Genomic DNA, 22882 nt, shown 5'->3' on the forward strand with positions numbered 1-22882 from the left:
TGAATACTCTCAGAACTGTGCATATTCATTTTTTTAATCCAGGAGTTTTACACCACCTGAGTGTGTTTTTTAGAGTATTTAAAATAAAAATAGAATGTATACTATGTCTGTTTCCTACAATTCTCTTCCCCATATGGAATCCTTATAATATGGGAGATTGAGTCCATCATTAATAAGTGGAGGTGATCCGTATCTTGCGGCTGTGAGTGCCGGGTCTATTCCAAACCACATAGACCAACAACCCACCTGAGATGACAACTTTAGGAGAAAGTGATCTACTATATCATCCTGAGACATCAGTTCCAGTGGTATCTAAGGATCCAACAATGTTCCGGATCCAATAATTTGGGGAAATACCTGCTAAACACCATTTAAATGTGAGTACAATACTTACCCTACCCTATACCCCCCTCCCCACCTCTCTCTTTTGTCTCTCTATTTTTGCGCCTAGGCCAATCTGTATGTGTAAATAATATATATAAATATTTAAGCAAGGCTGTTTAGTTGTGGACATGAATTTTCTCTTGTCTAGAAGCCAAGGGGTATGGCACGGTATAAATAAGTTAAAAAAAAAAAAACAACACTTTCCTTTATACCACATTTAATCTGCTTATTTGTGAGTTGTGTGTTTACAGGAGGTTGAAGCTTATAGCCATAAATGGGTCAGGAGATTGGTGAATACTGAAAAGGATTTTTTCTTCCTTTTTTGTGTGTAAAATTATGTATGAACTGGCTTCTGGGATTTTTTTTTAGGAGGTCTTGTTTGTCTGATAGTTACATAGTTGCAACACTATATAGATAGTTGCTTTATGAGCACTTTTTGGAACTTAATACTGAACAGAGTACATTATGTACAGCAAAATGTTTGTTAGGATCAAGTTTCTGCTTTTTTTACAGTGCCTTCTAACACATGGTATTGCTGAAAGTTGTACTGGGCTACAGAATATGTTTTTACCTTATAATTGGATGCTAATAATAAATTTGAGTGGCCAAATTAGTCATTTAGTGGGCAGGGTGGAGGAAGGGAAGGAAATATTAAACGTGTTCTTAATTAGTTTATAGCTATTTCGGGAATTCATGGCCATTCTATAAACTGTACATATGATGTTGAACTGGTTTTACATGATGTTGCACAAAATCCTTGTCTTACATTTGTCTACTAAATCAAAATGTCAGAAGTGCTTCTGTTTTAAAATGCATAGGAGCAAAAAATAACAGTGAATATGGATAAATATAATTTAGGCTATAATGAGCATGTTATTTACTGTACAATAAACATTGAAAAGAAGAAAAATGCACACAATGCGCACCAGGGATTAAAATGATGTAAAATATTTATTAATAAAACAAAAAATATAAAAAATAACTGAGGGGATCCAACCCCACCTCAGTACACATAAGCCATAGATCCGGGTTAAAGTTACAATAAACAGAAACTACATCAAAAGTAAAATGTATCTAGTTAGACTAAATCTATAAACAACTTGACAAATAAAAAAATAAATGGAAAAATATATAAAAAGACAATGTTCAAAAAACGGGATGCATATACCCAGAATTAAGCTAAAAGTGGTAGCTGAACAACTGCCTGAGGCTGAGAGGGGGAGACGGAGACTTACACTGAAGCCCCAAGCAGGTTCCGCGGTGAACGTATAAGGGTCCGGACCACGCCACCGCCAGAGCTACCTGCAAACGCCGTCTCAGCCTGTAAGCATACACGCAGTGACCTGTCGTGACCTCTACGCGTTTCGCACAACGTGCTTCGTCAGGAGAAAATGCAGGGAGCTCTGACGGTGGCAACATCTCTGCGGTGGCGTGGTCCGGACCCTTATACGTTCACCGTGGAACCCGCTTGGGGCTTCAGTGTAAGTCTCAGTCTCCCCCTCTCAGCCTCAGGCAGTTGTTCAGCTACCACTTTTAGCTTAATTCTGGGTATATGCATCCCGTTTTTTTGAACATTGTCTTTTTATATATTTTTCCATTTATTTTTTTATTTGTCATGTTGTTTATAGATTTAGTCTAACTAGATACATTTTACTTTTGATGTGGTTTCTGTTTATTGTAACTTTAACCTGGATCTATGGCTTATGTGTACTGAGGTGGGGTTGGATCCCCTCAGTTATTTTTTATATTTTTTGTTTTATTAATAAATATTTTACATCATTTTAATCCCTGGTGCGCATTGTGTGCATTTTTCTTCTTTTCATCTCAAGGTGTCCCCCATCTTGGGGGTCACCTTGTTCTAGGAGCTCATTGGGGAGACGCTCTACACACATGCTGCAAGGGGATTAATGCTTCCAGCAAACTATATACCTGCAGCACGAGCGCTGAATGTCCTACATTCTCTGCTGTACAATAAACGTTGTTACAAAAAAATGCTATGCTTTTTTACTTGAATAAGACCTGGCTTTTGTCCCATTGTTTACTTTATTGAATACAGCATTATGAGGTTTAACAGGCATTAACTTAGGTAAACGTCACAAAGCCAAGTGAATCTGGGCCTTAATACAGTCGGTTAAACCGAAGGAACTGTGTCAAAGCAGCAACCTCCGCCCCCCGAATAAAACAAAATTGAAGTCATAAATAGTACAAAGTTAATTTATACTGTATTGTGCTTTTTTGAAAAACAAAAACAACAAAAAAAAACAGTTAATTGTTACAATGGCAGAGGTTTATTGTAATGTATGTGGATTGTTGCAGCTATCTTAATGTTCATAGGAGGAACTTTTGTAGTCTTTGGTATCTCTAGAAACTCCCTAATAATAAGGGATGGCAATGACTAGGGGGATGATTAGACCTCTGGTTACTTAGAAGATTGGTGAAGCATGGTTGAAGAGGAGTGAGAGATCAATGAAGTCTGGCAGAGGCTCAGAGAGCCAGCAAGGCATTGTGGTGCAGATTGGCTGTAAACATGCATTGATGGGGTCAGGGCTTTTACCACAATGGCGATGGAGAATGTGGAGATGCAAAAGCAAGCCAGGGACACCCAAGTGAGCACTAGTGCAAGTTTACAGCACCTATAAATGTGTGGCAGGAGCAAAGAAGAACAGCCAATAGGGCTGGACGCACTAGGGAGCGAGGGTTTGGATCAGCCATGACCGCTCAGTTGTGGCAAGAGACCCTGGCAGGGTTAGCCTCAGAATGAATTGACAAGGGGATAGGGCTTGTAGATGAGGTGGTTTTATGGCTGGAGACATGCATGACATGCATGACATAGGGCTGCAAATAGGGCAGGCAGATTGTCACAAGGCCTGGATGAATTGGGCTCTATGGGTAGGGTGGGGGTAGAGCAGCAGACTAGGCAGGTTTTGCTGCACTTTAAATATTTTTTGGATCATTTGGAGACAGGATCTGGGCAGGTGAAAGGTTCAGGTAAGAGCAGCAGGGGAAGTAATCAATAGGTGGGATGTGCATGGAGAGTCATAATGAGTGTCAGGCCAGTGTGCTAAGGAATTGTAGGTCTGTTGCTCAAGCTTGGGGAACACCAGATAGTGGCAGAATGAGGTCTGAGGCGCGTAGTGGAGAGAGGGCATAAGGCTAGGTCCACTTGGGTCCTAGGGAGGAGATAGTTTTTTTCACAGTATGATAGTATTCAGGACTACTATATCTGTGTGGTAAGTCTTTCAGGGTTGCATTTACAATTGTCAGTGAAGGAAAATATTTAGAGTGGTGAATATATGGGTTTAAGACTCAAACCAGGTAATAAGGAGGAGAATAACGGAATAACGTAGACAATAGAGGGGGGGGGGGTAGGTGGAGATAAAAAGGAAGAGAATGAAGGACGGAAGTTTCCAAGATCTTTGGAGATTGGTTGGAGGCTTTTGTTGTACTGGCCAGTGTAATTGGTGAGACGTTTACGCAGAATTCTTCTGCACTGCTTAAATATGTGGTTACAATTTGGCCAACCTGTAAGGTGTTATAACGAGTAGCTTGGTGGAAGTATGATGAGACTGAAATTGGCTCTCCATAGGCACATGACATGAGATTGAAAGGATATGAATCTTGGTTAACTTTAATGGTGGCCTTTCAGGGAATGTCCAATGCCACTCCACACTCTGGGCACCCGGCGAATTTTAGGAAGGGAGTGTACTGGCTATATAATGAGGGCCAATGTGTTTGTTGGCAGGAGTGTGCATTTCAGCATACATTTGGGGTTTGCAGAGGAATTCCTACAGCACCAAGAGGTTTTAGGAGGGGAAGAGGTGGATTTAGAAGAGGTTATAGCAACATGATTGGCCAGAAAGGGGAAGACACTGGTGGTCTTAAAAGGGATGGCAGAATGGCTAGATTTACTCTGATAAGCAGGCAGCCAGGATATTATTGGGGGGGGATTTGATTTTTATAGTCTACTTATTTCGTACAAATCAGGGCAGGAAAAAAAACAAGTGAAGAAAACATTTGGGGCTGCAGGGAGATTTGGTTTGGGTATTTTGATTGGAAAAAAAAGGGATTTTGTTGGCAAGAGGAAACACCCTAATAATAGTGATTCATGCTGGGAGGATTGATTTAGGGAGACTCATCCAGCAGATTAATAAGGGAGATAAGGAAGGATTTGAGTCAGTTGCAGTTGGTTTCAGGTTGTGAGGTTACTATGACCAGAAGTGGTTTAACGAGGTTATTCGAGATGGGCTAGGAGATAAAACTTTTGAGAGGTGCAGGTGGAAGCTTTATAAATCACTGAAGAAATTTGTGATAGGGATCAAGGGTTTTCAGTAAGGCATAAGGATTTGGAGGAAGATGGGGCAGGTTTTTTCCGGGAAAATGGCGTACATCTTTGAGGTAGGGGTGGATTTTTTCAACATAGAAAGACAGTCAGGAAATGGCAGTGAGTTTCTTATGTGCTTGGTCAAGGCCAATTTAAGGAGTTGAATGGTCTTGACAGTGGAACGGCAGGTTCAGAGAAATGTATAAATGAGAAAGTCCGGGCATAAGGCTCAGTGGGGATAGTCACTGGTGGTATAGTATCTCTCTACCCCCTTCTAAAGCCCTCTCCCACCTTAAACCTTTCTCACTGACTGCCCCGCACCTCTGGAATGCCCTTCCCCTCAATACCAGACTAGCACCCACTCTATCCACCTTTAAGACCCACCTTAAGACACACTTGCTAAAGAAGAATATGAATAGCACCGTGGATAATACTGGACACGATACATAAAGCTTGGCCCTCTGTAGATGCACTTACAAGAATTCCCTCCTACTGTCTCTGTATGTTCGTCCTACCTACCAATTAGATTGTAAGCTCACAGGGTCTCCTCTTCCTTAATGTTACTTTTATGTCTGAGACACTTATTCCCATGACCTATTATTTGTTATTTATATAATTACCATGTGTATTACTACTGTGAAGTGCTATGTACATTAATGGTATTATATAAATAAAGACATAAAATACAATATGTTTAGCATGGGGCAGCAGGCATTCTTAACCCTACTGGAATCGTTGACATCAGGCTAGGATGACATACATATGCGAGTTATGGTACATTGGATCATGGGCTCAGTGGAAGGGAGCTTTCTGGGCGAAATATAGGAACCACCTATTTATGGGTTAAAGAAAGCTGTGGCTGTTTTACCCCAATTTTGTGTTTCAATGGTGGTGATTATTTGGGAGGGGTATATTAAGGCTCCTCTGGTAAAGAACATTCCAAAAAATAAGGGATGTCCATGACCAGGGGGCCGATTAGCCCCCTGGTTACTTATGGGTTACTTTTGGCAAAAGGGGAGGATATTTAGATTGGGGAGCACTTACCTCGGGAAGCTTGGAGGGGGATAGTTTTTGCCACCCCGAGGAGCTCTATTTTTCTTCCAGACTCCACATGGATGATTAAGACTGTGTTAGAAAAAGCCTGTTCTGAGAAAAAGGAAGGAGATTTTCCTTAGCCCACAACTAGGGCTGACCAGAGGAACAGATGTCTTGAGCTGCAGAAGGACTGTATGCTGATAGCAAGACAAGGGGACCAGACATCTATATCTGGGCACAGACATTGCCATAGCACACAAGGGTACTGACCCAGAAGAGCAGAGAGGCCTTCCCCTACATCTACAACAAACAGGTAAGAGACTTTCTTCTTGGAATGTTGTATATCTATACATGTTTGGAGGTGGTAACTAGCTTAGCTACCCACCCAGTTATAGAGGGATGGAGTAAAGGTGTAGATATTCTCCAAAGAGGAGTAGGCCTATATTTTGTTTATTTTGAGTGTTTTTGCCATGATAAAGGAACAGGCACAATAAAGCCTCATTTCAGTTTCACCTTAAACCGGCCTCCATTGCGTACCTCTGCACACATCTGTTACATATGGTGTCAGAAATTGGGATAAGAGGTGGCCCTTCAAGTTTAAAGGGGCCCCGGAGACTGCCTATGAAAAATGTTTGTGCTTTTGTCTGCATAAGTTCCTGCAAACAGCCTGAGCAACAAAACGTATCACGTGCAGCAGTGACCAGAATTAAAGGGCTACACATCCAGGCAGGAAAACTACTGTACACTGCACTGCAGAAAACCAGAATGCTACAGTTGGACTGGGAGGACAGCGACCCAAACAAGGTACTGATGCTGTGACCAGAGTCTACCCCACCACTTGTGATAAAATAAACCCCATGGAATTTAAAATGGCTGCCCAGCTGAATTAAAATACAGACTCTGCAAGAATGGGGAAGAAAATGTGTTCCTGGTGTAAAGAGCCCAGCCACATGGGGCAGTGTCCCCAGAAAAAGGGCAGAAGCCAAAGGAATATTGTTTTCAACGACCCAAGGAACTGCAGCAGCAAGCAATGCGCTGTGGTCACAAGGAAGGTACAGAGGTTTTTCTTGGCAGGTGCACATCCGGTATCACTAATGAGAAAGAATGTGTGCACAGTGCTACTGATGTTTCAGAATCTGCAAAAGTAAAGATGAAGAAAAAGTCTACAGAGACGCCTTTGAGAGCTATGAACTCTACAAACAAAGTTTGCCCACCTGTAAGACTACCACAATTTGGTGTTCTAGTGAATACAGAGAAAACAGCTGCAATAGCGCTTCCCGAGGTCAGGAAGGAAAATACACCTGATACCGCCAAAATGGAGGACAAGATGTGGCATACCTGTAATGAACCCTACCCCATGGAAGAGTGGCCCTTCTGGTCATATGAAAATATGGATGAGGATAAAGACATCTCTTATGGGGTAGCCGAACTGAGTCATACTCACAAAACTCCCCGAGAATGGTGGGGGTGCCTGAACTCAGTACGTACCGAAAAGACTGCTCTCTATGATGATGATGAATGTGATCGGCAGGAGCAGCAGATCACTCACTATCTATGCCAGCAAATGCAACTGCAAGGAAAACCTGGCAGATACAGTGAAACGACTGAAAGTTCAAATAAAGAAGGAGACCCCAGAATCCCTGATGGAATGGAGTTGTCCAAAACAAAGATGCAAAAAAAGAAGAAAGAGGTTCTCCAATTAACATGGAAGGATCAGACATGTCCGCATATCCCGCGGAGGAAAAGGGGGGCAGAGATGCCCTGCAACCTACAGGAAATTGAGAATTCTTCCCTCGGATAACCGAATATCCAGAGGGCCCAAGGCAGAAGTCGTGTACCACAAAGAAGTATCTGTCTGGTGCTGACAATGAGAAACCCTCAAACTATATTAGGGAAGCAGAGCCAGAATCAATGAGTGACGATCCCTTGACCAGCCCTGAATATGCCCTGCAAAATGCCAGGCATGACTGTGATCTGCTCCGTGAACAATTGAAACTGGAGGGGGAAAATAACGTTGAGCTACAAAAGACTGTTGTCGCAATGTACTCTGAATCCGGGACCGAATTGGAGGATCTACGGACAGATCTAGATACTGCAAACACTACTATTACAGCCATGGATGTAAAGTAGAGCCAATCTGAAAGAATGATTGCTAATCTGAAAAAGAAGTATGAGGAGGGAATGTAAGATTACAGTCTCTCAGCAAGAGGTTCACAATTTCCATAGAGAGGTGGAAGTCTCTCAGAATGAGGTTCACATTCTCCCCATAGAACTGAATGCCTCACACCAGGAGGTCAACTGTGACCGGACAGAAGTGAAAAAATGGGAGGATCCAGGGCACTACGGATTTTTAAGAAAAGAAATTCAATCTAGGCATACACAACGTTTCGAGCTGTACAAAGCTCTTTCTCAAGTGACTGGCAAAGAAGAAAGCATAAAAGTCCAATATATATAGTCCAAACTAAAGTGATTGATTAAAGTAAACCCCCCTTGATTACCCATTTGATTCCCATAGTCTCTTGATTGCACTTCCGGTTTTACTTAAGTCAGATGACACCCTAGTCCTGGGTGTGTAATGTCCGCATCTCCTGATAGGCTCCTGTCCCCTGTTCCATATCCTGATGGGTAGTCTGCTGCGTGTCAGCATGGGAAGTTCCCTCTGCTTTCCTCGGTCTTCGTGACATCATTTCCGCGATGTCACTTCCGGTGTTGAGTTCACGAACTCTGTCCTGGCATAATGGGCTTCTCCTTTCGACTGCGCATGCGCAGCGGTGTCCCTGTCGTCCTGATGTGTCCGTCCGTCGCTCCCATGACGTCATCGTCAGCGTCTGGTTCCCAAATGTGTTGCAGGCTTCCATTGGCTTGTGCGCATGTGCGCTACTCCGTGGGCCTGAAGGGGGGTGTCAAATCATCAGTGGTCATGCGCAGTGATGTCCTACTCATAGGAAATGGGGAGGCAGGATATCAGCCACTTGTCAGGATGTTGTACATATATAATGAAATAAGAATGAAAGATTGCAATCAATATTAGGTCCTTAAGTGTTCCCACCACCTCTAAAAGTAACCAACACTATATAAACAATAAAATTAAAAACATTGTAGGTTTGAAAAGTACTTGGTAAGAAAGGAGGAGATCTCATTCTAGCTTAAGTACCAACCTTCTATATGAAATGAGTAAGCAGCAGCAGTATGAAAACACTGTGAATTACAACATGATGGTTAGTATGTGTTATCTGCTATCCAAAAAACTGCTCATGGATAAAAAATTATTAAGTCCTTTAGGATAAACTGTATCTAGGGTGAAAGGCCAAAAAGCCTCCTTTTGGAGCAATGCTTTGTCTCTTTCAGCTCCTGAGATAGTCCTGTTGACCTGATCAATTCCCATCAGTTTAAGGGATGCAACACTATGTTTAAATTCTGTACAGTGAGATATCAATGCAGTTTCTTCCTTTTTGGCATTAATTTTACTCCGATGCTCTATAAATCGAGACTTGAGCATCCTATTTGCCTTTCCGACATAGATTAAGCCACATGGGCATTTGATGATATATACAATGGTGATGGAAGTGCATGTTATTCTAATTAAAATTCACTGCCTGTATTCAGACTATTGCAGACACTACATCCGTAGCATTTATAACATCCTGGCGTTAAATGACTCATAAAATGTGTTGTTCTGTAGTATTTTTTATCATCTGTTATGATTAAAAGATCTTTTATACTTTTGCCTCTTGTGTAAGTGAATCGTGGTTGTTCTTTACAAATGGTGCTTAGTGTATTATCCATTTGAAGTATTCCCCTATGTCTTTTAATACTGGTTTTCATGAGTTTACTCGCCGTTGTGTATTTACTAACGAAATTAATTCTTTCATTCTTTTGTTTTTTTGCTACAATTTCTTTTTTTAATGCCATGTCTACTGTTTCTTCTTTATGTCCCCTTACTGTAAATCTTTGTTTAATGTCCTCTAAAGTATCCCTTAGATTATCAGGCCTATCCACTATTTTCGTGGCCCTAATCTTCTGTGAATATGGCAACATTTTAATAAGGGGATCAGGGTGAAAACTGTGAGCATGTAGAGTGGAATTTTTATCAGTTGGTTTACGATATAGGTCTGTGTGTAGTACTTGTCCATCATAGGAAACCAGTATATCCAGGAATGCTATTTGAGTAGCACTCCAATTTTTTGTGAAGCAGATAGGTGTGGGCAAAGCCTCAAGGTAATTGAAGAAGGCGACCAGCTCTTCATCCGTTCCTGCCCAGATGAAGAACAGGTCGTCTATATACCGACAATAGAACAGCATTTTATCATAATAAATTGAATTGTATATATGATCTTCCTCAAATTTCGCCATAAAAACGTTGGTGTACGCCGGTGCAACATTGCTGCCCATCGCTGTGCCAGTGGTTTGCAAATAATATTTGTCTTCAAATTTAAAATAATTTTTATGCAGTACAAAGTGCAGTAACAATATGATGTAGTCAATTGGTGGCCCTGATGTGTGTTCTTGAATTAAAAATTCTCTAACTGCTTCTATACCACCATCATGTGGGATGATGGTGTATAGGCTAGTTAGATTCATGGTCACCAATAAAGGTTTTTGATTCCTAAAGGGCACTGTTCTTATTTTTTCCAAAAAATCAAATGTGTCTCTGACATAAGATTTAGCTTTGATCACTATAGGTTGGAGAAATTTGTCAATAAAAACCACAAGCGGCTGATTGATAGAATTCGTAGCAGATATAATTGGTCTGCATGGGGGGTTATGTAAACTTTTGTGAATTTTTGGCAGTAGGTATAGTACAGGACGCCTAGGGTTTACCATGGTTAGAAAGTCTAATTCAATTTCTGATATCCATGTATTGCCTACTCCTAATTCTAGGATTTGTTTAATCTCTTGTTGGTATAATAGAGTAGGATCTCTATTGAGTATAGTGTAGCAGTGTACATCCTCTAGTTGTCTTAGTGCCTCTGTTTTGTAGCTGATATAGTTCTGTAAAACTAATGCTCCACCTTTGTCTGCTTTCTCAATGATTATTTCTGGATTGGCAGCCAATGATTTTAAACAATTCTTCTCAGCTAGTGTCAGATTATAATATGTCTTATGTTTATGTTTAAAGTACTGATTAACGTCCCTTTTTATCATATTCATGAAAACATGCACAGATGGATTTTTGATGGGTGGAATAAATTTAGATTTAAGTTTACACACCTGTTTGGCTGCGATTGATGTCTGTGTAGGTGGTTGCTGCTGCTGCTGCTGCTGCTGCTGCTGCTGCTGCTGGACCTGCGGATCAATCTCTTTGCTGGTAAAAAAAGATTTTAAATTAAGTTTTCTTTCAAATTTGAATAGATCTACTTCTATATCAAATCTCCTAGCGACTGTGGTGGGAAGAAACGAAGAGCCCATCGAGAGGACTTTAAGCTCCATATCTGAAATAGGATGATTAGAAAGGTTAATTACAATATTTGGTGCCTCCCCTATTGGTGTGACCGTGTGACTGGAGGTGTTCTTGGAATTACGTTGCCCTCTCCTGGTCTTTTTTCTTTGTTGTTGGTTGTCTGATGGCCTTTGTCTAAAAAAGGCTTTGACGGTCCTGGTTTTTGTGGTCTAGTGGTTGTTCCGTCTGCTGATGCGCTAGCCTCTGAATCACTGCTGTTTGTATCCACCTTCCTCTGTTGACCCTTGTTCTTTTTAGAGTAAGGGGCTCGTTTCTCTTGTTTTTTCCAAAGATATACTGTATTCTCCTTATAGTCGTTAATTACTTTTTTAAACTTGAGTTTTTTGAAATGTACCAGATCACTTTTAAATTTAATGAGTTTTTCTTTTAAATCATCCAATAATTGAACAGTAGTATCATTTCGGGCGGTCTGTTCTATTTTATTTCAAGTTTCAAAATGTCGTGTCTAACTTTGGAGAGTTGTGTGCCTACTTATTCTATGACTAGCACTATCAGGTCTAGAGAGGCCTTGTTTAAGATCCTACACCAATTGTCACAAAAATCTTTGTTGTCTATACCAATAGTTGGGCGGTTTTTAATCCTAAAACCCCTCGGGATAAGCCTCTGCTTATAATATTCTGTAAGAGTATTCCCGTGGGAATATAGTTCTATTTCCTTTTCTTTTTTCAGTTTTTCAAGATCCCATATGTGATCTACCAGCCTATCAGGGCCAAACGCCTCTTCGGGAGTTGATTTGAAGAGTATGTTATTGATCTCTTCTTCATTAAATGATTTTGTTTCCGCTTTGTTACTCAATTCACTAGAAAGGTAGGCCAGCCCTTCCATTAATTACACACAGTATAGTCACCTGAACCAGGGATAGCACGGGTAACAGGAGGATTAAAACTTCCTCACTCATAAAATGCTCAATGGTTAGCACTATATATGCAGATGCATAGTGCAAAAAAAATGCAAACCCTAAGGTTTTTTAAGGAGGGTGCAGACAAAAGGAAGTATGATCAAACAAAAGGGGTTATGTCTAGCACACCTGTAAGAGTTTAATAAAGCAGCAATATACTTGCAGTTAGAGGGCACTACAGATTTTTAACAAATGATGTCACGAAGACCGAGGAAAGCAGAGGTAACATCCCACACTGACACGCAGCAGACTACCCATCAGGATATGGAAGAGGGGACAGGGGCATATCAGGAGACGCGGACATTACACACCCAGGACTAGGGTGTCATCTGACTTAAGTAAAACCGGAAGTGCAATCAAGAGACTATGGGAATCACATGGGTAATCAATGGAGGTGTACTTTAATCAATCACTTTAGTTTGGACTATATATATTGGACTTTTATGCTGTCTTCTTTGCCAGTCACTTGAGAAAGAGCTTTGTACAGCTCGAAATGTTGTGTGTGCCTAGAATAAATTTATTTTCTTAAAAATCCGTAGTGCCCTGGATCCTCCCATTTGTTCATATATCTTGAAATTACACAGACAGGTTATTTCCCTGAACCACGGAGCACCGGTACCTCTAACTGCAAGTATATTGCTGCTTCATTATACTCTTACAGGTGTGCTAGACATAACCCCTTTTGTTTGATCATACTTACTGCTTTTTGTCTGCACCCTCCTTAAAAAAAACCTTAGGGTTTGCATTTATTTTGCACTATGCATCTGCATATATAGTGCTAACCATTGAGCATTTTATGAGTGAGGAAGTTTTAATCCTCCTGTTACCCGTGCTATCCCTGGTTCAGGTGACTATACTGTGTGTAATAAATGGAAGGGGTGGCCAATCTTTCTAGTGAATTGAGTAACAAAGCGGAAACAAAAACATTTAATGAAGAAGAGATCAATAACATACTCTTCAAATCAACTCCCGAAGAGACGTTTGGCCCTGATAGGCTGGTAGATCACATATGGATCTTGAAAAACTGGAAAAAAAAGGAAATAGAACTATATTCCCACGGGAATACTCTTACAGAATATTATAAGCAGAGGCTTATCCCGAGGGGTTTTAGGATTAAAAACCGCCCAACTATTGGTATAGACAACAAAGATTTTTGTGACAATTAGTGTAGGATCTTAAACAAGGCCTCTCTAGACCTGATAGTGCTAGTCATAGAATAAGTAGGCACACAACTCTCCAAAGTTAGACACGACATTTTGAAACTTGAAATAAAAATAAAACAGACCACCCAGAATGATACTACTGTTCAATTATTGGACGATTTAAAAGAAAAACTCATTAAATTTAAAAGTGATCTGGTACATTTCAAAAAACTCAAGTTTAAAAAAGTAATTAACGACTATAAGGAGAATACAGTATATCTTTGGAAAAAACAAGAGAAACGAGCCCCTTACTCTAAAAAGAACAAGGGTCAACAGAGGAAGGTGGATACAAACAGCAGTGATTCAGAGGCTAGCGCATCAGCAGACGGAACAACCACTAGACCACAAAAACCAGGACCGTCAAAGCCTTTTTTAGACAAAGGCCATCAGACGACCAAAAACAAAGGAAAAAGACCAGGAGAGGGCAACGTAATTCCAAGAACACCTCCAGTCACACGGTCACACCAATAGGGGAGGCACAAAATATTGTAATTAACCTTTCTAATCATCCTATTTCAGATATGGAGCTTAAAGTCCTCTCCATGGGCTCTTCGTTTGTTCCCACCACAGTCGCTAGGAGATTTGATATAGAAGTAGATCTATTCAAATTTGAAAGAAAACTTAATTTAAAATCTTTTTTAACCAGCAAAGAGATTGATCCACAGGTCCAGAAGCAGCAGCGGCAGCAGCAACCACCTACACAGACATCAATCGCAGCCAAACAGGTGTGTAAACTTAAATCTAAATTTATTCCACCCATCAAAAATCAATCTGTGCATGTTTTCATGAATATGTTAAAAAGGGACGTTAATCAGTACTTTAAACATAAACATAAGACATATTATAATCTGACACTAACTGAGAAGAAATGTTTAAAAACATTGGCTGCCAATCCAGAAATAATCATTAAGAAAGCAGACAAAGGGGGAGCATTAGTTTTACAGAACTATATCAGCTACAAAACAGAGGCACCAAGACAACTAGAGGATGTACACTGCTACACTATACTCAATAGAGATCCTACTCTATTATACCAACAAGAGATTAAACAAATCCTAGAATTAGGAGTAGGCAATAACATGGATATCAGAAATTGAATTAGACTTTCTAACCATGGTAAACCCTAGGCGTCCTGTACTATACCTACTGCCAAAAATTCACAAAAGTTTACATAACCCCCCAGGCAGACCAATTATATCTGCTACGAATTCTATCAATCAGCCGCTTGTGGTTTTTATTGACAAATTTCTCCAACCTATAGTGATCAAAGCTAAATCTTATGTCAGAGACACATTTGATTTTTTGGAAAAAATAAGAACAGTGCCCTTAAGGAATCAAAAACCTTTATTGGTGACCATGGATGTAACTAGCCTATACACCATCATCCCACATGATGGTGGTATAGAAGCAGTTAGAGAATTTTTAATTCAAGAACACACATCAGGGCCACCAATTGACTACATCATATTGTTACTGCACTTTGTACTGCATAAAAATTATTTTAAATTTGAAGACAAATATTATTTGCAAACCACTGGCACAGCGATGGGCAGCAATGTTGCACCGGCGTACACCAACCTTTTTATGGCGAAATTTGAGGAAGATCATATATACAATTCAATTATGATAAAATGCTGTTCTATTGTCGGTATATAGATGACCTGTTCTTCATCTGGGGAGGAACGGATGAAGAGCTGGTCGCCTTCTTCAATTACCTTGAGGCTTTGCCCACACCTATCTGCTTCACAAAAAATTGGAGTGCTACTCAAATAGCATTCCTGGATGTACTGGTTTCCTATGATGGACAAGTACTACACACAGACCTATATCTTAAACCAACTGATAAAAATTCCACTCTACATGCTCACAGTTTTCACCCTGATCCCCTTATTAAAATGTTGCCATATTCACAGAAGATTAGGGCCACGAAAATAGTGGATAGGCCTGATAATCTAAGGGATACTTTAGAGGACATTAAACAAAGATTTACAGTAAGGGGACATAAAGAAGAAACAGTAGACATGGCATTAAAAAAAGAAATTGTAGCAAAAAAACAAAAGAATGAAAGAATTAATTTCGTTAGTAAATACACAACGGCGAGTAAACTCATAAAAAACAGTATTAAAAGACATAGGGGAATACTTCAAATGGATAATACACTAAGCACCATTTGTAAAGAACAACCACGATTCGCTTACACAAGAGGCAAAAGTATAAAAGATCTTTTAATCACAGCAGATGATAAAAAATACTACAGAACAACACATTTTATGAGTCATTTAACGCCAGGATGTTATAAATGCTACGGTTGTAGTGTCTGCAATAGTCTGAATACAAGCAGTGAATTTTCTCATCCAAGGAGCGGATATAAATATAAAATCAAACATAGAATAACATGCACTTCCATCACCATTGTATATATCATCAAATGCCCATGTGGCTTAATCTATGTCGGAAAGACAAATAGGATGCGCAAGACTCGATTTATAGAGCATCGGAGTAAAATTAATGCCAAAAAGGAAGAAACTGCATTGATATCTCACTGTACAGAATTTAAACATAGTGTTGCATCCCTTACACTGATGGGAATAGATCAGGTCAACAGGACTATCTCAGGAGCTGAAAGAGACAAAGCATTGCTCCAAAAGGAGGCTTTTTGGCCTTTCACCCTAGATACAGTTTATCCTAAAGGACTTAATGATTTTTTATCCATGAGCAGTTTTTTGGATAGCAGATAACACATACTAACCATCATGTTGTAATTCACAGTGTTTTCATGCTGCTGCTGCTGCTGCTGCTTACTCATTTCATATAGAAGGTTGGTACTTAAGCTAGAATGAGATCTCCTCCTTTCTTACCAAGTACTTTTCAAACCTACAATGTTTTTAATTTTATTGTTTATATAGTGTTGGTTACTTTTAGAGGTGGTGGGAACACTTAAGGACCTAATATTGATTGCAATCTTTCATTCTTATTTCATTATATATGTACAACATCCTGACAAGTGGCTGATATCCTGCCTCCCCATTTCCTATGAGTAGGACATCACTGCGCATGACCACTGATGATTTGACACCCCCCTTCAGGCCCACGGAGTAGCGCACAAGCTCACAAGCCAATGGAAGCCTGCAACACATTTGGGAACAAGACGCCGACGATGACATCATGGGAGCGACGGACGGACGCATCAGGACGACAGGGACACCGCTGCGCATGCGCAGTCGAAAGGAGAAGCCCATTATGCCAGGACAGAGTTCGTGAACTCAACACCGGAAGTGACGTCGCGGAAATGATGTCACGAAGACAGAGGAAAGCAGAGGGAACATCCCACGCTGACACGCAGCAGACTACCCATCAGGGTATGGAAGAGGGGACAGGGGCCTATCAGGAGACGCGGACATTACACACCCAGGACTAGGGTGTCATCTGACTTAAGTAAAACCGGAAGTGCAATCAAGAGACTATGGGAATCACATGGGTAATCAAGGGGGGTTTACTTTAATCAATCACTTTAGTTTGGACTATATATATTGGACTTTTATGCTGTCTTCTTTGCCAGTCACTTGAGAAAGAGCTTTGTACAGCTCGAAACGTTGTGTGTGCCTAGAATAAATTTATTTTCTTAAAAATACGTAGTGCCCTGGATCCTCCCATTTGTTCATATATCTTGAAATTACACAGACAGGTTATTTCCCTGAACCACGGAGCACCGGTACCTCTAACTGCAAGTATATTGCTGCTTTATTATACTCTTACAGGTGTGCTAGACATAACCCCTTTTGTTTGACCGGACAGAAGTGGACATATCCCAGAAGGAGGTTCATACTCTCCGCATAGCACTCGATGACTCACACCAAGAGATTAGCAGTTGCCGCACAGAACTGGAAGTCTCTAAAAAGGAAATTCAGTGTATCGCTGTGGCGCTGAACATCTCTCAAAAAGATGTCCACAGATGTAATAGGATCTTAAAGTCTCTCAGAAGGAGCTTCAGACCCTCAACCTAGAGATAGAAGTCTCACGCCAGGAGACCGGGAGTCTCAAATCAGAAGTGCATAAATGGAAGGACTAGAAGGAGGCCCTGAATATTACAGAGACTGCAAAAAGAGAAAATACAAGGCTTAAAGGAGAACATTCTGATTTGACAGATCATGTCAAGGTGGAAAGAAAAGCTGCATGAGCTACAAAAATTAAATAAAAACTATTGGAAGATGAAAAGTTTGAAGCATTGGAGCAACACACACAAGCAGAGCACCTTTTGCAGAACCAACTGCAAGGTCTGCGTACACACCTCCAGAATGCTGAGGAGAAGCAGCGATCTCTTCAGGAAGAAAATCTGCAGGCTGATAAAGAAGTACAAGTGCTGCAGTAACGTCCGATTACCCAGTGTGTCCCTGCAAAGCAGCATGAGAAATTGAATGCTACCCTGACCATCACCAAAGCATCGCTAGAGGCCAAGCTTAGAGGCCAGGTGACTCGGTACAAGAGGGAGCACAAGAAGGTCCAGAAACTGAGGCAAGCAGCTGCGGCCCTAATGAGACCCTGAGAGGAGAATTGCAGGATGCACAAAAAAAAACAGGGATCTCTCGCGGATGAATTAAATTTGCAGAAAAGCCTAGAAATAGAAGAGCTTGAAAGACTGAGAAATTAGATTACAGTACTGCAGGGAGAGAGTATGCAAAGATGTTACGGTTAGTAGTTAAAACCTTGGAGTCTGAAAAGATTACAGAATTAAAACAGAGTGAAAAAGTACAGGTGCCTCCACTAGAGGAAAACGTATGGACCCTGCCCAAGCATCGGTATCACACAGCAACTAATACCCATGAAGACAAGGGTACAATTAGAGCTGGGGACACCGCTCATCTGCAAAACGAGATTTCAAAGTTTTAACAGTCTGAGCAAGTACTAGATAAACCTTCAGCTGCTCAACAGGCATCAAATAAAGTTATGAGTGTAGAATCAAAACCAGAAGAATCCTTATCTGATGAACTGAAAAGATAGGACGTTCTCTGAAAATTGATGTTGAATCGCAACTCAAACCCAAAGAAGCTGAAATGGCAACTGCATTGAGCCGAAAAAGAAGTGCAGATGGACAGCTTCAAGAGCTGAAAACTCAAATACTGTAGCTATTCCTGAATGCTCTTTAAGTAGTACTGTACCATGAAATGGCATGAGGCTCAGATAGTAGAAATAGATTCTGAACATCAGACAGAATTCAAAAGTGAGATGACAGAGGCTTTACAAAACCTGAAAAGAAAGAAGTTCCGGCGCAACTGCGCATGACAAGAATCCAAGCTGCTTCCGGATGAATACGAAAACTTTATTTGCACATGACACACAAGGCTACACCACAATCTCCCCCTCAACACGTTTCACACTCTAGTACAGCGCTTCGTCTTGTCATGCGCAGTTGCGCCGGAACTTCTTTCTTTTCATGTATCTTCATTGAAGGTTGCATGCGGGATCGCAGGAGCAGAGGAACAGAGGAGAGCAAGACCCAGACCGGAGTTTCAACTTAGGTAAGGGTTTTATTTCCCTCCTACTCCGGTCAGAGTAGTGGTCACAGACTGCACCCTCATTCCACATCCCCACATGATGACATTGACACCCTTGGTGCACATACCAACCACCGAAGCGCAAGACAGTTTTTCCTTGTTTGCAAAACCTGAGCATGGGTTATAAGGAATGGACATTTAGTGCTAAAATAGAGTTCATGGGAAAGATGGTGAGAGAAAGCTATTTGCGTAAACACTCTGTGACTGTCGCCATATAGTCTGCCTACAAAGTGATGATCGCCCGACGCTGGGGACATCTCATGACCACGCAGTCCATAGAAAGACTGTATTTGGGAGACTTCCGGTGATGTCATCCAAGATGGTGGGTTAGTCAGGGAGCTCTGAGAACCCTCAAGCATAAAAAGATCAGAAAAGACCTTTACCCCCTACAAAACCAACAGAGACGAGCCCTAAAAGACGTCTGAACCTCACAGCATGCCCCAGAAGGCAAAAGCGCCAGCTTCTAAAGGCGTCCCGAAATGTTTCCAGCCGCAGCGAAAACGCGGCCCTGCGAGTATGCAGGGACCCCAAGATGGCGTCGGACACCACGCGGCCACATCCCCGCAACGAGATGGAGGCACGCCGGGCGAGGAACCAGCCCTGGAAAGGGAAATCACACGCACCTACCTTGAGGAACTCCTCTCAAACATGCACGACAGACTCCACAAAACCCTCAAGCAGGACCTCAGGAAAATGGTGACAGGCCTGCGAGAAGAGATGGGAACCCTCACACAGAGAGCAGACGACCTAGAGAGCAAACTAGAAGAATCATTGCAAGCTCAAGTGGCGGCAGATGATGAGATTATGCGCCTAGGTGAAGAAGTTAGACTCCTGAAGGACAGCATAGAAGATCAGGAGAACCGGGACCGGAGGCAGAATCTCAGGATATGGAATGTCTCGGAAACGGTTCTCCCTGAACTAATAAAACCCTATTTGATGGATCTCTTTAACACACTCTGCAAGGGCCTGGACAGAAGAGATCTAGAAATAGATCGAGCGCACCGCGCACTAGGTCCCCGCTCAAATGACCCGAAACGAAGGCGGGACATCATAGTACGCCTCCATAGTTACTCCACGAAGGAGAAAGTGATGGCGGCAAGCAGAGAGGCGAACAACCTGACCTTTCAGAATGAGCCGGTGCAAATATTCAGTGACCTCGCTAGGATCACAATTGAGCGACGCCGAGAACTCAAGCCCCTCACCCAACTATTGCGGGAAAACAACATACCCTACCAGTGGGGATTCCCGTTCCGGCTTGTAGTAAGCAGAGGAGGAAAGCAGAGATCTATCAGGAAGAGATGCAGGGATTCGCCCGCGAACTAGGCCTGACGCTGCCACCTGCACGGAACAACGCACGGAGGGAACCACGAGAAGCAAGCCAGGAGTGGAGACCCATCAGAGCGTCGGAGAGATTGGTTGGCCAGCAGGAGCAACAGACCTGATCGCCCAGAGGAGAAGCCCTGCGACCCAAAGCCCTTGTTTTCCTTTTGGGGGCCATGGAGGAGGCTGGAGTACCAACACGGATCCGTTTGTTGTTGTTCTACTAACCAGTTGATCTGAGAGACCCCGGCACCCCATGGCTTGGTCAGCGGGAGCCAACATGTGCACCTCTGTAAACAGAACAGGCGAGTTGAGAAGCGCGGAGGCGGGAGAGGGGAAACCCGATCCACCTGGCAGCCTTTCCGGCCAAGCCCCGCTGGGAACTCCTCGACCTACCCTTGGAAATCGCCCAGACCAGGTTTGCATGTCCTCCCCCCAGATAAACATTATATCTGGGCCCGGCAAGATACAGCTGGCCCCCCACTTACACTTAGACTGATACAAGAACCGTTACCCCTGTTGAGACTGTTGAGCACTCCTTCCGTGCTGCGAAAACCACCCCCCCCCGCCACTCTTATGTGCAGTTCAAATCCCTGTTAAGAACCAAGATATAGCTACGTTATAATGTCTTTCGCTATCTGCCACAATAAACTAAAAAGCGGACCAACCCCACCCCCCCTCCCCCCCATGCCCCCCCTCCCTCCCCAAGGTCACCCCCCTCCCTCCCCATGGCCCCCTCCTCCCTCCCCATGGCCCCCTACCTCCTCTTCATCCCACCCCCCCCTCTATTCTCCCTTCCCCCCCCCACCCTCCCCAGCACACTAAGATGGGTGCACAACAGAATACCCACCATACTACAACTAACATCGCACTCCCAGAAACAAACAGCCAATTATGCACCACATAGGGTTCCCATCAAAGAGCCTCCTACACCCCTCCCCCCCTCCGCTCTTCCCCCCCTTTTTTCCCTGCCTTCCCCCCCGCCTCCCCCCCCTTTTCCCTTGCCTTCCTCCCCCACACCCCTCCCCCATCACCCTTCCCTTCACTGACCCTACGCCCTCCCCCCCCTAAACCGCTCCCCGCTTAACCACACAACACACAGATCGACTCACCTGCCACTTCAAAAACACAAGGTGTCACGTCCCCCGAAGCACTTCAAGACATAATAACGAGCGGAACAGTGCCCTGAGATGACCGCACTGTTTCAAGCAGCTGCTATACTGAGCGTAGCTAGCAAATCAGCCTACACACCCGCAGGTGCTCAATCACGGTTGCACAATAACCCTCCCACGGATCTACCCTTAATCACCCCCCCTCCCCCCATCACCCCCCCCTCCCCCATCACCCCCCTCCCCCCATCACCCCCCTCCCCCCATCACCCCCCCCCCCTCCCTCTCCATTCCTCCCCCCCATCATAAAGGTTCTCCACCTCACTACACGCAATCAAAGCTGAGACCATCTCGATATAACTGTCTATATGAATTACCAATGTGAATAACTGTATACCAACTGTATAAGTGACTTAAAGCAAAATACTCCCCGTTACTCCTCCCTCCCCCCCCCCTCCCTCCCTGTACGAGAACAAAGGGCATGAATGAGAATTCAGGAGGAAAAAAACAAAGAACCAGAGGGTTCGCCCCCCCCCCTACACTGCCCACCGGCTGCCGACACCGGAGTCAACCCCGATGGGCACGATTGCCCAAAAGCCGGTCGCCCAAGGACCAGGCAAATACCTGTTAGGTTCAAGCACGAACCTCATCTTCTTCCTCTCTTTACTGCTGACTCTGTCCCAGCGGTCCTACCCCCCAACCCCCCCTGCCCCCTCCTACCCCCCTCCCTCCTCAGTCCACTCAGTTAACCTTTCAACAAAACAAGCTACCCCGAGATGTTTGCCAGGGCTAAGAACACTCTTAAGACATACAATCAAGACCCCCCCAGATGGGAAGGGAGGGATCTTAAAAACCACGACCACAAACGCTACACATGACCTCTAACGCCCCAGTGAAGATAGTATCACTTAATGTCAAAGGACTTCAAAATAATAGAAAAAGGAGGCTTGCCCTCCAAGACATGAAGCAGGCAGGGGGTGACATCGTATTCCTACAGGAAACCCACTTCACATCACAAGACCCCCCAAATTTATTCAAAAAAGTGTTTCCAACATGCTTTTTTGCATCATTTAGTAGTAAAAAGCAGGGAGTGGCTATACTAATCAGACAAGGAACTCCATTTAATCATGTCAAAACAACCATGGATCCAGAGGGTAGGTTTCTCGTGGTATATGGCTCCTTAGTGGGCTCTGCAATCGCTCTAATCAATGTATATGCCCCAAACGAAAATCAAACAGAATTTCTGAAAACAGTGCTTGAGGGCATCGACCCGGGATATCTGTCATCGATGATAGTGGGGGGAGACCTAAACATGGTTTCTAACCCCACAGAGGACAGATCAACCGCAATGGGTCACCCCCGTACAACCCACTCCCAAATCACGGGGAAAAGGTTCAGGGAACTAATGGACGAGTTCTCATTAGTGGACATATGGAGATCACAACATCAGGGCCAGAGAGACTATACCTTTTACTCAGCACCTCACCAGACCTATTCACGCATAGATTATTTTCTGCTGACCAAAAACATCCTAGAGGCAACCACGAAATCAGACATCGGCCCCATCACGTGGTCAGACCATGCCCCAATCACCTTGACC

The 22882-nt window shown here is 42.9% G+C and overlaps 1 protein-coding gene across 2 annotated transcripts in view; it reads right to left on the reverse strand.

Annotated features, from left to right (window-relative positions):
• The window catches only part of EPB41L4B (erythrocyte membrane protein band 4.1 like 4B), a 472815-nt gene that overhangs the window by 191611 nt on the left and 258322 nt on the right, over positions 1 to 22882 (reverse strand). The window lies entirely within an intron of this gene.

The sequence above is a fragment of the Ascaphus truei genome, chromosome 2, assembly GCF_040206685.1.
Source record: "Ascaphus truei isolate aAscTru1 chromosome 2, aAscTru1.hap1, whole genome shotgun sequence".
Classification (NCBI taxonomy): Eukaryota; Metazoa; Chordata; class Amphibia; order Anura; family Ascaphidae; genus Ascaphus; species Ascaphus truei.